The sequence below is a fragment of the Xenopus laevis genome, chromosome 2L, assembly GCF_017654675.1.
Source record: "Xenopus laevis strain J_2021 chromosome 2L, Xenopus_laevis_v10.1, whole genome shotgun sequence".
In the NCBI taxonomy this organism is placed as follows: Eukaryota; Metazoa; Chordata; class Amphibia; order Anura; family Pipidae; genus Xenopus; species Xenopus laevis.
The window spans coordinates 70,977,544-70,992,043 of NC_054373.1; the positions used below are offsets into that span (position 1 = coordinate 70,977,544).

Here is a 14,500-nt window from a genome sequence, read left to right on the forward strand (position 1 = left end):
TGGTTTTTACCTTTTTGCCTGGACTCTTGCTTTTTGATCCTGATCTGCCTGCCCTCGAACTCTAGCCTGAACTCTGATTATCCGTTTGCTTAACCCTTTGGACACCGCGACCTTGATCCCTCAAGAGGGCTTCCTCCTTGATCCAGACTACCTCCCTGGTGGGAGCTCCTGGCTCCCTGACAGTCCTAGAGGAGGGTGATGTGCCTGAGGAGGAGGAGAGCAAGCCCTGTAGGCAGAAGGGGCCTGGAGGGCACAGAGCAGGTGGAGGAGGAGGTAGATGACCTGCTGCATCTGGAGGGGGAGTCAAGAAGAGGTCGGTCGGGGGCACCTCTTCTACATGTCTGCCCATATGCAGGATTGCCTCCGGAGCGATCCTCCAATCTGTTCCATCAAAGACTGATTACTGGGTGGCCATTATGCTTGACCCATGGTACAAGGGAAAGGTGGGGGAGTTCCTTGTAGCCAGCCAGAGAGAGAGGAGGGTGGACCAATTGAAGAGGGCTCTGTGCAAAAAACTGGTGGAGGCCTTCCCCCAGTCTGACACTTCTCAGGCCTCCTCCACACATCCAGCAGAGATGGGGGCCTAGCAGCAGCTGCAGCAAAGATGTTGATCTCATGGGCTTGTGGAAGAGCTTTTTTGAGCCTCATCAGGCAGCAGCAGGCCCGGTCAGCACCCAAAGTCACCACCAACATTGCTGGAGCATATGGTGGCTGACTAGATGGGGTCTGTCAGTGTGCAGGATGCCATGTGGACTAATGATGACCCCATGCATTTCTGGGTTTCAAGGCTCAACCAGTGGCCAGAACTGGAATAGTACGCTCTGGAGGTGCTGGCTTGTCCCCCTGCCAGTGCCCTGTCAGTGCGTATCTTCAGTGCCACAGGGGGGGTGGTCACTGAGAAGTGGACATGGCTATCCACTGGCAACGAGCCCTCTTCAGATTCGTAGTTGCGCCAGGCGTAACTTCGCCGCACTTCGCCACACTTCGCCAGGCGTAGTTTCGCCAGCGCTTCGCAAATTCACTAAAATCCGAAGTTGCGCTCAGGGGTAGCGTAAGGTTGCGAAGTTGCACTAGCGTTGCTTTGCTAAGTAAAGGGAAGTTACGCTAGCGAAGGCTAATTTGCATACGGCGCCAAATTCAAATTTCAATGGAGGAATACGTATCAGCACTACAAATGGCTAGAAAAGCTTCAAAACATCAAATAAAATTTTTATTTTGCCCTACACATGTGCCCACTGTCTAGGTAAGTTGCCATGAGTCAGGAAATGTAGGGGGGAAGGAGGGGAGCCCTAAAAAAAATTTCGATCTTTTTCAGCCTATCACCTATAATGTAGAAAACACGCCAGCGTTTTTTGGGACTTAGAAAAAAAATTGACTTTTGTTTTAAGCAATCCCTATCTACTCTATTTCGCTTCGCCTGGTCTGAGGTGGCGAAGGAAGTCTAGCGTAAAAGGTTGCGTTCAGTACACTGCGCGCGTTAGTGAATTTGCGTAGTTACGTCGCTAGCGAAACTTCGCCAGGCGTAAGGGTGTGAAGTAACACTAGCGAAACTACGCCAGCGTTCGTTAGTGAATTTGCGCAGTAACGAAAATGCCAAACGCTAGCGAAGTAACGCTAACGTTCGGCGCTTCGGCGCTTAGTGAATTTGCCCCATAGACTCCACCTCAATAGTTTTGTCTATTCTGCATCTGGCTGCTATGTCTGCTTCTGGTGCTGCTGCTAAAACTAGTAGGGATGTAGCGAACGTCGGAAAAAAAGTTCGCGAACATATTCGCGAACTTGCGCAAAAATGCGAGCGGTTCGCGAACGGTTCGCGAACCCCATAGACTTCAATGGGAAGGCGAACTTTAACATCTAGAAAAGACATTTCTGGCCAGAAAAATGATTTTAAAGTTGTTTAAAGGGTGCAACGACCTGGACAGTGGCATGCCAGAGGGGGATCAAGGGCAAAAATGTATCTGAAAAATCTGCCTGTGTGTGCTTGGAAGAGATAGTGTAGGGGGAGAGCTGTTAGTGATTTCAGGGACAGATGATAGTAAGTTTGCTGGCTAGTAATCTGCTTGATACTGCTCTGTATTGGAGGGACAGAAGTCTGCAGGGATTTGAGGGACATTTTAGCTTAGGTAGCTTTGCTGGCTAGTAATCTACTGTTCTCTTTAAACAACTGCCATACGTTGACCTTGTAGGCATTGTTTGCCCAGTTTTTTTGGACGCAGCCACTGAAGCACAGTTGCCAGAAAAAATATGCCATATAAATGCTGAAAATAGTCATTTTTCGCCATACGTTGACCTTGTAGACATTGTTTGCCCAGTTTTTTTGGACGCAGCCACTGAAGCACAGTTGCCAGAAAAAATATGCCATATAAATGCTGAAAATAGTAATTTTTCGCCATACGTTGACCTTGTAGACATTGTTTGCCCAGTTTTTTTGGTTGCAGCCACTGAAGCACAGTTGCCAGAAAAAATATGCCACATAAATGCTGAAAATAGTCATTTTTTGCCATATACGTTGAGTCAACGTATGGCAAAAAATGACTATTTTCAGCATTTATATGGCATATTTTTTCTGGCCTCTGTGCTTCAGTGGCTGTGGCCAAAAAAACTGGGCAAACAATGCCTACAAGGTCAACGTATACACTACTACAGCGGTGGATACGGATTACGTAAAATATATTATGGCTGCTTGAAAAAAGTGACTCCGGTGTTTTTTCTGGAGACGGTAATATTATGGATATTTAGACAGAATGTGAACAAGGTCACACAGCTCGATGGCGGGTTGAAGAAAACAGTGTGCAAATAATGCCTACAAGGCCAACGTATACACTACTACAGCGGTGGATACGGATTACGTAAAATATATTATGGCTGCTTGAAAAAAGTGACTCCGGTGTTTTTTCTGGAGACGGTAATATTATGGATATTTAGACAGAATGTGAACAAGGTCACACAGCTCGATGGCGGGTTGAAGAAAACAGTGTGCAAATAATGCCTACAGGGCAAATAATGCCTAAAAGGTCAACTTATACACTACTACAGCGGTAGTAAAATCAAAAAAAGTAAAATAAAAAAAAATGAATATTAAAAAAAAAAAATTAAAGTTGGTGCTGCTGAACTACTAGGAGCAGCAGATTAGCACACCAGTCCCACTCCCCAACACTGCTAGACTAATAGCACTGGGCTCTTATAGTAGTAGTAGTAGTAGTAGTAGTAAAACAACAAAAAAATAAATAAAAGCAGTCCTTACAAGGACTACTGTTATTGCAGCAGTCAGCAGATGAGATCAGAAGCAGGACAGCTGCCCACTGCAGCTACATACAGAGCACTGCAGTAGAAGGTAGATTACTAGCCAGCAAAGCTACCTAAGCTTAAATGTCCCTCAAACCCCTGCAGACTTCTGTCCCTCCAATAACAGAGCAGTATCAAAACGATTACTAGCCAGCAAACTTTCAACTGTCCCTGAAATCACTAACAGGCAGCAGCTCTCTCCCTACACTATCTCTTCAGCACACACAGGCAGAGTGAAAAAACGCTGCAGGGCTTCGGTTTTTATAGGGAAGGGGAGTGGTCCAGGGGAGAGCTTCCTGATTGGCTGCCATGTACCTGCTGGTCTGGGGTGAGAGGGCAAAAAAAAGCGCCAACAATGGCGAACCCAAAATGGCGAACGTCGCGCGACGTTCGCGAACTTCCGGCGAGCGCGAACACCCGATGTTCGCGCGAACAAGTTCGCCGGCGAACAGTTCGCGACATCTCTAAAAACTAGTACTACTGCTGCATTGTCGGCAAATGTTTTTCTGGTGGGGGCCTATCAAGGCTCCTACTGCTATACTGCTGCATTGTCGGCAAATGTTTTTCTGGTGGGGGTCTATCAAGGCTCCTACTGCTATACTGCTGCATTGTCGGCAATTTTTTTTTTTTGGTGCAGGCCTATCAAGGCTCCTACTGCAGGCCTATCAAGGCTAATAATAATGTTGCTTCTAATACTGCCAAATGGTTGGCAAATTTCTTCTGGTGGGGTCTGCCAAGGCTCCTAATCATTTTACTTCTATTACTGCTGCATAGTTGACTAATTTCTTCTAGTTGAAGCCTACCTCTTCTAATTCTAACTCTAATAATGTTGCTTCCAATACTGCTGCTGCTGCTGTTGCTACTACTGCCACATAGTTGGCAAATTTCTTCTGGTTGAGGCCTACCTCTTCTACTTATAATTTTAATTCTAATAATGTAGCTTCTAATACTGCCATATGGTTGGCAAATTTCTTCTGGTTGGAGTCTGGCAAGGCTCCTAAACATTTTACTTCAATTGTAGTCACACATTACCCAAAGTTCTGTGGGTAAAGTGCTGCCTCTGAGATGTCTGCAAGTAAATGAGGTCTCTGAAACAAGTGCTACCAAAAGTCCTGCTGCCTCAGACATCATACAAATAATCTCTTCAAAGTCTTCAACTAATGCTAGTATTGTGTTGGGTTATACTTGCATTATGTGAAAGGTGTAACCAAAAAAAAGTATAATGGATTTTTGGGCCACTCAATTCAATAGCAGATTCGTCAAATTAGGCACCAGCATAGTTGGCTAATTTCTTCTGGTTGGGGTCTGTCAAGGCTCCTTATAATGTTGTTTCCAATACTGCCACATTGTTGGAAAATTTCTTCTGGTTGAGGCCTACCAAGGCTAATAATAATTTTACTTCTAATGCTGCCACATAGTTGCCACATTTCTTCTGGTTGGGGCCTCTTAAGGCTGCTAATCATTTTACTTCTAATACCACAGCATAATTGGCAAATTTCTTCTGGTGTGGAGTCTGTCAAGACTCCTAAAAATTTTACTTCAAATACTGCCTCATTGTTAGCAAATAATTTTCAAGTTGGGGCCTATCAAGGCTAATTATAATGTAGATTCTGCTACTGTAGCATGGTTGGCAATTGTAGTCCAAATGTCCTACTAAGTGCTGCCTCTAAGTGAGATGTCTGCAAGTACATAAATGAGTTCTCTGAAATGAGTGCTGATAAAATCCTGCAAAATAAAGTCAACAAAAAAAAAGCAAAATGGATTTGTGTGCTACTCAATTCAAAAGCAAATTCATCAAATTAGGCACCAGCGTGCCAAACTCGGAGCACGAACGCCAAAATTGGTGTCTGTGCATTATGTGACACGCTCGTCATATGAGCGTCAAAATTGGGCGTCACCAGTATAAATAGCCAATGCCCTGTGTAAACCTGTGGGAGCGGAAACATTTTCCAGTGACACAATGGCAGGTCCAGGCATGTTAAAGGAGCAAATTAGCTACTTTTTTGGTACCTGCACAGGGAGGGATATGATAACATCCCCCCTGGGACCCCCGGGATACAGTCCCTGTGTAGAAATATTATGAAGAGGCTGTGGATCAGGCCGAGGAGGTGTTTTAACGTCCATCTGAGGCTGCATGTCGTCCAGTGAATCTGGAGCGATGTGAAGAGACGGCATGCAGATCTAGTGAATCAGGGCAAAAGGTAGATTTATTTAAACAGAATAAATAGATTTCTCTTCTTAACTACGTAGCTACTTAATTCCTATTTATTTCGCTATTTTTGTGCAAAAGTGTGCTAAGGTGAATAGTTCAGTAACAGTTAACTGTCATATAACTAAAGAGTAGTTATCAAATGGAGATTATCTGCTGCAAAAAAACTACAGTATCTTAATGGTGTTTGTTTTCCTGTAGTTACATGACACCTCTTCCTTTATAATTCAAAATGTACAAATGTAAGTGCTGTATTACTCAAAATGAAATTCTTTCATTGCCAGCTAAATGGATGCAAGAAAATGAAGTGGGTGCAGAAGGGGCAGAGCAAGAGGGCTAGGCAGCAGAACCTGTAGGTCCCCCGGCACCTCCACCTTCTTCTCCCAAAGAGGCTGTCAGGAGAGGAAGGAGAGGTTGGTGTGGCAGCAGTTGTAGCAGCTGAGGCTGCAACGCAAATGGTGAAAAATCACCACCACCACCACCACAGTGCTCTGCTATCTGGCCTGGTCCAGTAGGCTGCTGAGATGAGGAAGGACATCCTGCTGACATTGAGGGATAACAGTCCTCCTCCTGTCTTATAATTCATTTCATTATTATTAAGCACCGTTGTGCTATTCTTTATATTTAAAAAAATGTTTAACTATTACTCAGATGGTACTTGTTTGGATTATTATCACATCACAACTATGACTATTCGCAATTGGAGTCATGTCACGTTAAATTACATAGTATTTCAGATTCCTTACACATAAATACACATAAATATATGGTTCATTCACATAAATATGTGGATTATTTAAAGCACCCTGAAATTATGTATTCAGATTAGTTGTGCTTGTGTTAGTAAGCTATAAGTAATATAAAAACTATAGATGGTACTTTTTGTGTAAACAGCAATATAGACTGAGTAGTAGTAGCTACCATTACCAGACCTAATGTATAAAACCACAGATGTTTTTAAGAAACTGGAAAAATGTGAGAAGTGAGAAAAGATAGGAGTCCTCTAACAATGTAGGGCAGGGATGCCCAAAAGGTAGAGCTGGTGATCAGTAGATCTCAAGACACTGTCAACAAACAGCTTGACTAAATCAACCTGCTATTTAATGCTTTTCATTTAGATATTTATTATCTTATGGTTACATGAGTTGTTTTTTAAATATACCAATATAAATTCTCTCATAAATCAATATAATATTTAAGTAATATTTTCCATGGAACAGAATGCTAACAATGCTATTATGGAAGTAGATCATAATGGGACAACATCACCAGAAATAGACCCGACATTAGTAAAGTATGGGCACCAGAGCCGGGCCAACCCAGCCAGACGCCCTAGGCAACCTGGCTGGCCACGGCGCCGGCTGAGTGCGTGCTGTGGTTGCGCATGCGCGTTACGGCGCTATATCGCGCATGCTCAAAACTGCCCTATGGCGTGCATGCGCAAAACTACGTGCGCGCATGCGCAAAACTACGTGCGCGCATGCGCAAAAAAAAATTCACCAGCGACGGGTTCGCAGCCATCGCCCATTCCACCAGGCGTAAATTCGCTAGGACAACACCAATTTCCTAAAGTGCAAAGTTGCGTCCAGGGCGCCGAACGCTGGCAAATTTTTGCTAGCGTTACGTCGGCAATCAAAGCGAAGATGCGCTAGCATTGCCTAATTTGTATACGGCGGGAAATGATAAAGTTACATGGATGTATATGTTGCAGCAAATACATTATATTACACAGGTCCATGGAACCTTAATAAATAAAATAGAGTTGTTATAAAGCCCTACACATGAGCCCAGTGTATAGTTTATGTTCCATATGTTAGAAAATGGAGGGGGGAACCCCGTAGCCCCAAAAAACATATACCGACCTTTGCAGGCTATCACTTTTGCACTAAAAATTGAGGAAGTCCTATGCACTCCATTGCACTTCGCCTGGTCTGAGCTGGCGAAGGCAAGTCTGGCAAATGAGGTAAAATCCGCATCTTAGTGCATTTTCTGAGTTACGTCCGTCCGCCAGAGCAAAAATTCACCTGGCGTTAGAGTGCGAAGCAATGGTAGCGTCTCCTTCACTAGCGAAGTGACGCCTGTGCCCATTGAGGAATCAGCGAAGTTCCAAAATGACGTCACGCTGGTGAATTTTTCGCCCTTTAGGGAATCCGCCCCATAGACTCTAATTAAGTTAGAGTTTTGCATTGCACAACCAAAAAATAATGTTGTGCGTGTTGATGCATGATGATGTCATAAGTCAGATTCGCAACAAAATAATTTTGTGGCTCAACAAAATCGATGTTCCCGTCAAATCACTGTTTCATGAATTTTTCGGTGAAACGCCACAGATTTGCACATCACTAGTGCAGTTACAATTTATTTCACCAAAAGGATATAGACGGCCCACAAATAGCACGTTACCATTACCCAATTACAATGAGAATAAAAAGAAAACGATATACAGAAATAGAAAGAGGGAAATGGTGAGGAAGGCAGGTCAAAAGAAAGAGGAAGGGAAAGGTTTTAGAAGGGGCTTCTATATTTAACCTCAGCTCATATCAGTTAACTGAGGCTGGGACAAAAATTTTGGACAAAGGACTTAAGTTTGCACCCACAAATCATATTAATAAGTTTAACACCTACATTGATGTTCATTAGTACATGTGAAATTTACAAAATAATTTTAAAATATTTTGTGGGTCATCCTGAAGTGAAAACCTAAATGCATAGGAGTTGGAATAATCATACCAGCTTAAAGAATAAGTCAGTTTTTAACCCCCACACACATGATGAGTAGCACTGAAAGACATTGAAAAAATGGAGTTGGGGAAAACTTCAAATTTGTCTCATAAAGACAATAGTTCTTAAAGATCTTGCCAGTAATAGCTTGTTGATTATTAAACCAGCAGATAAAGTCGGTGGTATAGTGGTTATGGATAGGTCTGCCTATTTGAATGAAATTCATAGGCAATTATCAGATACATACAGAAATTTAAATAAAGATCCCACCAAGGAGATTACATCTTAACTTGATGATTTGGTAGATCAAGCATATGAAAAAGAAGTTTTGAATAAAAATGAAAAAGGGATTATATAAAGGTTAAATGCCTTAAGATCATGGTATTCTACTGTTTACCTAAAATCCACAAGTCTCTAATAAATCCCCCTGGGTTTCCCATTGTTTCTGGATTGGGCTCAGTGAGTACTAATTTGGCAGAGTATATAAATATCTTACTTCAGCTATGTGTCACTAGTCTACCATCTTACCTGAAGGAAATCTGTAGTACAGTATATTATGTGGAGACATTTGAGTGGAAGCATCCCTATTTTTTAGTAACAGCAAATGTCACATTGTTATATACAAGTATCCAACACAGTAAAGGTTTAGAAGCTGTAAGGATGGATATATATCACAGGACCATAAACTGTTTATTTTGGAGGGTTTAAAGTTTATATTAGAGAACAACTATTTTTTGGAAGATAAAGAATTTTATCTCTAGAGACAAGGTATGGCAATGGGAAGTAAAGTTGCTCCCAGCTACGCTAATTTATTTAGGGGCCTATAGGAAAAGTCTTTTATTAATAATTTGGTTGGGCAGGAAGATGGCCTGTTATTTTGGAAACGTTATATCGATGATTGCATGTTTGCCTGGGGATGTACTGAAGTGACCCTAACAACCTTCTTAGAGTACCTCAACACCAACATTTGGAAAATCCAATTTACAAGTGACTTTAGTCTTAGATCCATTTATTCCAAGGGTCCTGGATTGGCCACTAAGACTTGTTAGACAGTGTAGTATTGAACATAGAAAACAGGAGCAAATTTTCCGGGCAGGTCTTAAAAATGGATGCTGATCTAGATACAGTTTTAAGGTCCAAACCTAATACTAGTGTATAAGATGGTTAAAAATCTCAGTCAGTACTTTGTATCCAGTTTTACAGATTTTGAGCCAAAAAATGCGAGTTGGTTAAAGGGTTCGGTTGGTTTTTCATATTGTAATAACTGTGCTGCATGCAAGACCACCAAACATGGGAATAAAATAACCAACAGACAGGAAATGCATAGCCTGTTAAACAGCATGTACATTGCAATATGAAGAATGTTGTATGCCTGATATGCTGTCCATACAGAAAACAATACATAGGGAGAACCACCAGGAAGCTAAAAACACGCCTAGCTGAGCATATAAGAAACATCAAAAAGGGGAGGAAATGAGGTGGATTTATGAATTGAAGACCCTTCAACCAAGAGGACTCAATACAGATGTAGAATTGAAATGTTTCTTGGAATAACTATAGCCATATTTTTTTGTGTACATAATTTCAATGTACTTTTACATTTTTTTTATTTTTATCTTTAACAATCTGTACCCCATTTCGTGCTCTGTGGAAAGTTGGTTCATCTTATATATTATATATATATATATTTTATATATTTTAACAATTGGTTTTATTGTATTTATCTATTATATCTATTTTATCCATTTTTTCTAGACCAGTAATCAATTAAAAAAAAGGGAAAAGATTCTCCCCTATATATAGGCCACTAGAAGGTAGTATAGAGCAAAAGTTTCAGCCTCGGAGGAAGTGTACCAAGTACATGAAACGCGCGTCAGGTCGCTTACCAATGTGTAAGTAAGATATGTTTTTCATTGTTTATTTTGAATAAAATACTGATCATCTCATTTGGAATTCCTTTTGGGCTGTGCACATTACTTCGCTGCTCCTGCTTAAACCCTTCATACACTTCCACATTTGGAGTGTGCATCTCTAAAACGTTTGTCCCAGCAAGGCTGACCAGGAGGCCAGAGTGCCTGTACAGAGGAGTGCTGCAGGGAGAGACAGAGAAGGGGATCATCCCGGATTGCAACTATTTGCCTGAAGTTCATGGCTCTCTTGTGAGTAGTTACAAGCAGGGCCGCCATCAGCGGGGCACAGGGGGTACTCCTGTACCAGGCCCGGGCCTGAAGGGGGGCCTAGCTGTGCTGCACCTTTCAAAAGCCCCTTAACCGCGCTGCAGCCATGCTGCCTCTTCCGTCCCGAACAGTTGAGGTGCCGAACAGCTGAAGTCCTGAAATCGGCCAAAAAGACCCTACGTCCCAAATGCAGCGAAAAGACCCGAAGATCCAAAACGGCAAAAAGACTTGAAGTCCTGAAGTGGCGAAAAGACCTGATGTCATGAAATCAGCTGAAATTGAAGTCCTGAAGCAGCAAACAGACCCAAAGTCACGAAAGGAGGCAAAGTTGAAGTCCTGAAGCCACGAGTTCAATTCTATTGAACACCAAAATTTTTTTTTAATCTCCTGGCTGCCAATGTATTATTTTAATACTCTATAGGCCACTGCCACCAATGTTTTTTTTTAAAAAAAATATTCTCTGGTGCCCCACATTTTTTTACTTGTAAGGGGGGCCCTAGCTCCAATTTTTTTTTTTTAAATATTCTATGGGGCCCAAAACATTTTTTAACTTGTAAGGGGGGCCCTGTCGCCAATGTTTTTTTACAAAAATATTCTCTGTGGACCCACATTTTTTTAACTTGTAAGGGGGGCCCTGGCGCCAATGTTTTTTTTAAAAAAATATTCTCTGGGGCACCAATTTTTTTTTTACTTGTAAGGGGGGGCAATGTTTTTTTAAAAAAACTTTTAGGGGGGCCCTGGTGCCAATTTTTTTTTAACTTGTAGGGGGGCCCTAACCACCAATTTTTTTTTACAAAAAAAACTTTTATGGGGGCCTTGGTGCCACAGTTTTTTTTAATTTATAAGGGGGCGCTGACCATCAATAGCTTTTTATAACTTGTGTTTGTGTTGCCTTTTTTAGCGCTGATGTCTGCGTGGCGTTTTAACTAGGGATGCACCGAATCCAGGATTCGGTTCGGGATTCGGCCAGGATTCGGCCTTTTTCAGCAGGATTTGGATTCGGCCGAATCCTTCTGCCCGGCCGAACCAAATCTGAATCCTAATTTGCATATGCATATGCAAATTAGGAGTGGGGAGGGAAATTGCGTAACTTTTTGTCAGAAAACAAGGAAATATAAAAATTTCCCCTTCTCACCCCTAATTTGCATATGCAAATTAGGGTTCGGATTCTGTTCGGTATTCGGCTAAATCTTTCGCGAAGGATTCGGGGGCTCGGCTGAATCCAAAAAAGTGGATTCGGTGCATCCCTAGTTTTAACAGTGGTGTGGGCTGGATCTGGGGTGGGGCTTGGGGTGGGTGGGGCCTGAAAATTTTGTTGTACAGGGCCCCGTGAATTCTAATGGCGGCCCTGGTTACAAGCAAGCATACACTGTGTGTATTTATTCACTGCACCATAATTGGTTTCTTTTTTCATGGTGACTCACATTGAGACCAGGCCCGGATTTGTGGAAAGGCCACCTAGGCCCGGGCCTAGGGCGGCAAGATTTTAGGGGGGAGGCATGCTGCCCAACCACACCCACATTGGTTCAAAAACACTGGGGATGCGCTGGAGATATAATAATGTTTTAAATTTCCCATGCGCCAATCCTCATTGCTCCAGTCCAGATGATGAAAATTTGCACGAATAAAGGGGGGGGGCAGGGGCGACGAACGGCAGTGGGCCTAGGGGCACTATGTAAATCCGGCCCTGATTGAGACCATACGTGGGCATTTCCAGATACAAATTACTGTTTGGTATACAAGTATGTGAACTCTGAACAACATTCTTATGTGGACTTTTACTACATCATTGCTACAGAGACACTAGGGAGAGTTACTACCTCACTGTGTACTGTGTAGCAGCATACATCTGAGACGTGTAGTTGCATGTACACTGAAAAAATAGCACTTTTTTTTTTTCTACTCTGTATATTATCCCTATCTTAGTCCCTCTTATGGGTTTATGCAAAAAAAGACACTAATGGTACTATTTGTTATACTGTGTAAAACAAAATTCACAGAAAAAAATGCTTTAAAAAGTTGTGTAATATCAATGGCAAATTTATAAAGCTGTTTAATTTTACTCTGCGCTAACGCCAGATTTGCCACATACATACATGCACAAAATGGCAAAAAACAGTGCACCAGTCCCCCCAAAAATAGCCCGAAAATTTGACTATTTATGACTTTTTGGGCAAAAATTCAAAAAATTCAGGCTTTTCAGCAGTAACGTAACTTGGTGGGGGCGGGCCCTGGTGTGGGCCATGCAGACGGGCCCACCCTCGTCTGCGCGATTTTTCTCTGCCGCTGCAGCCGACTCCAGCCGGCTGCAGCCGACTCCAGCCGGCTGCAGCGCGCACAATCTTCCGGGGGGGCCCAGCGGGGGTGCGGGCCCTGGCACATTTGCACCCCCTGCTCCCCCGGTAGTTACGCCCTGCTTTTCAGGGAAAAAGCCTGCAAAAAATCAAGCAATTTGGGGAGAAAATACAAAAAAATCATGTTTCGGATTTTGGCTCAATTTTTTTAATGTTTGTCTTTGATCCGATTAAATCTGTTTTTTTTTAGTTGATTACAGAATGATAAAATATAACTGACTGAGAGATGTTGACTTTTTTCCATTAAATATAGATAATTTAGGCAAATAGGTAATATTACTACAGAGTCATAATCTTTCTGTAATTCTGTCACTATTTTGGGCAGCCATGAAGGTTGATACATATGCAAGTGCTAGTTAAAGGCAGACCTGGCTCAAGTCTTTTAAAATACTGAATAAAGAGAAAATTATTGGATTTTTTTTTTAGGCTATTCCCTTAAATTGCACCTTCCAAATCAGAGTCGTGCATGTAAATTTGCAATTAAATACTTCTAAAATCATCCTTTCAACTTCATAGTAGCTAAAATCTGTTTTGGAATGTTAACTAGCCCTATGTTATGCATGACAGGAGAAAACACTGATCAATTTGCATATCTATGTTAGAATGTTTACTAAAAACATCAACAATCATGTAATACTGATTCTCACATACAGCTACAGTAAGAGTCCCTTTGCCTTCCTGTTCTGTCCCCCAATAGTGTAGCTTAAAAAACCCTAACATTACTGCCTGAGATAAGAATTGTCTGGCTATACTCTACTGGTGTATGAATCTTTATTCTTTGCACAACACAACTGAGATATACCCTGTAAACTAGCATTGGCTGCCCCTGTTACAAAGCAAGGAACAAGATCTGGATGCCCTTAGAGTACCTACCTTTATTGCTGATTTTGACATCTTTAAGACTATGCTCATTGCTTCTGCATAGTAAGTGTTATCAATGTTTGCATTCATTTGCTTTTTAGAAAAGTAATGATCTCAAAAAATAAGATAGTGTGATTAATATTTACCTCAGACATATTTATTGATAAACTGCCTTTAAACATCTATGAAAATCAGATAGCTAATATTGGAATTGTTAACAGTAATCAAAAATGTAACGGTCAAACTGGTACAGTAGTATGACACACATCTTACCTGCCAAATAAGAGAGCTACAGCAGTTGGTATCTTTATTTCTGTCTTCACATCACACAGAGATCTGCGGCAAGAAGGGAGGGTGCAGGTTCAGTGTATGTGTATGTAGATGTGTGTGTGCACCAGGATACTGCAAGCTGACTGCATCACTAGATCTAAATGCTCCTCCTTCTCCTCTCCCTCCCTGTCTCTCTTTCAAAGGCCTGAGCATCCAAACAGCAGATAAAGAAAGAAATTGAGTGGATGCATTATCAAATGTACATTGAGCAGTACAAATTTGGTACACTAAAAATGCCCTGCTTTACTATGTGCCTTATAATGGTTATCACATTGGTTAATTGTATTCTCAAATTGACTGTAAAATTGTATACTCTAAATAAGAAAACATTTCTTATACTGTAAGAAATATTGACAAAAGGGTAGAATGCCATAAATGGTAAAAACAGGGCTATCTTTGTGACCTCTGCCACTCGCTAACTTACATGTCTGCATGATGCGCAAGACAGGGGAAGTGGGACCCCTATGCGCCACCCCCGCACTGCCCCCTATAAATAGTATACGGCTCAGTACAGGCAGGGCTGTGTTCAGCAATGCAGCTGCATATCTTTGTGCTCCTAAATA

The 14,500-nt window shown here is 41.9% G+C and overlaps 1 protein-coding gene across 1 annotated transcript in view; it reads right to left on the reverse strand.

Annotated features, from left to right (window-relative positions):
- The window catches only part of LOC108708146 (contactin-2), a 352,213-nt gene extending 338,211 nt beyond the window's left edge, over positions 1-14,002 (reverse strand). The window contains exon 1 of the mRNA XM_018246539.2: positions 13,881-14,002. The gene's annotated coding sequence lies outside the window, so the exon portion shown is untranslated. The remainder of the gene's footprint in view (positions 1-13,880) is intronic.
- Between the last annotated feature and the right edge of the window lie 498 nt (positions 14,003-14,500).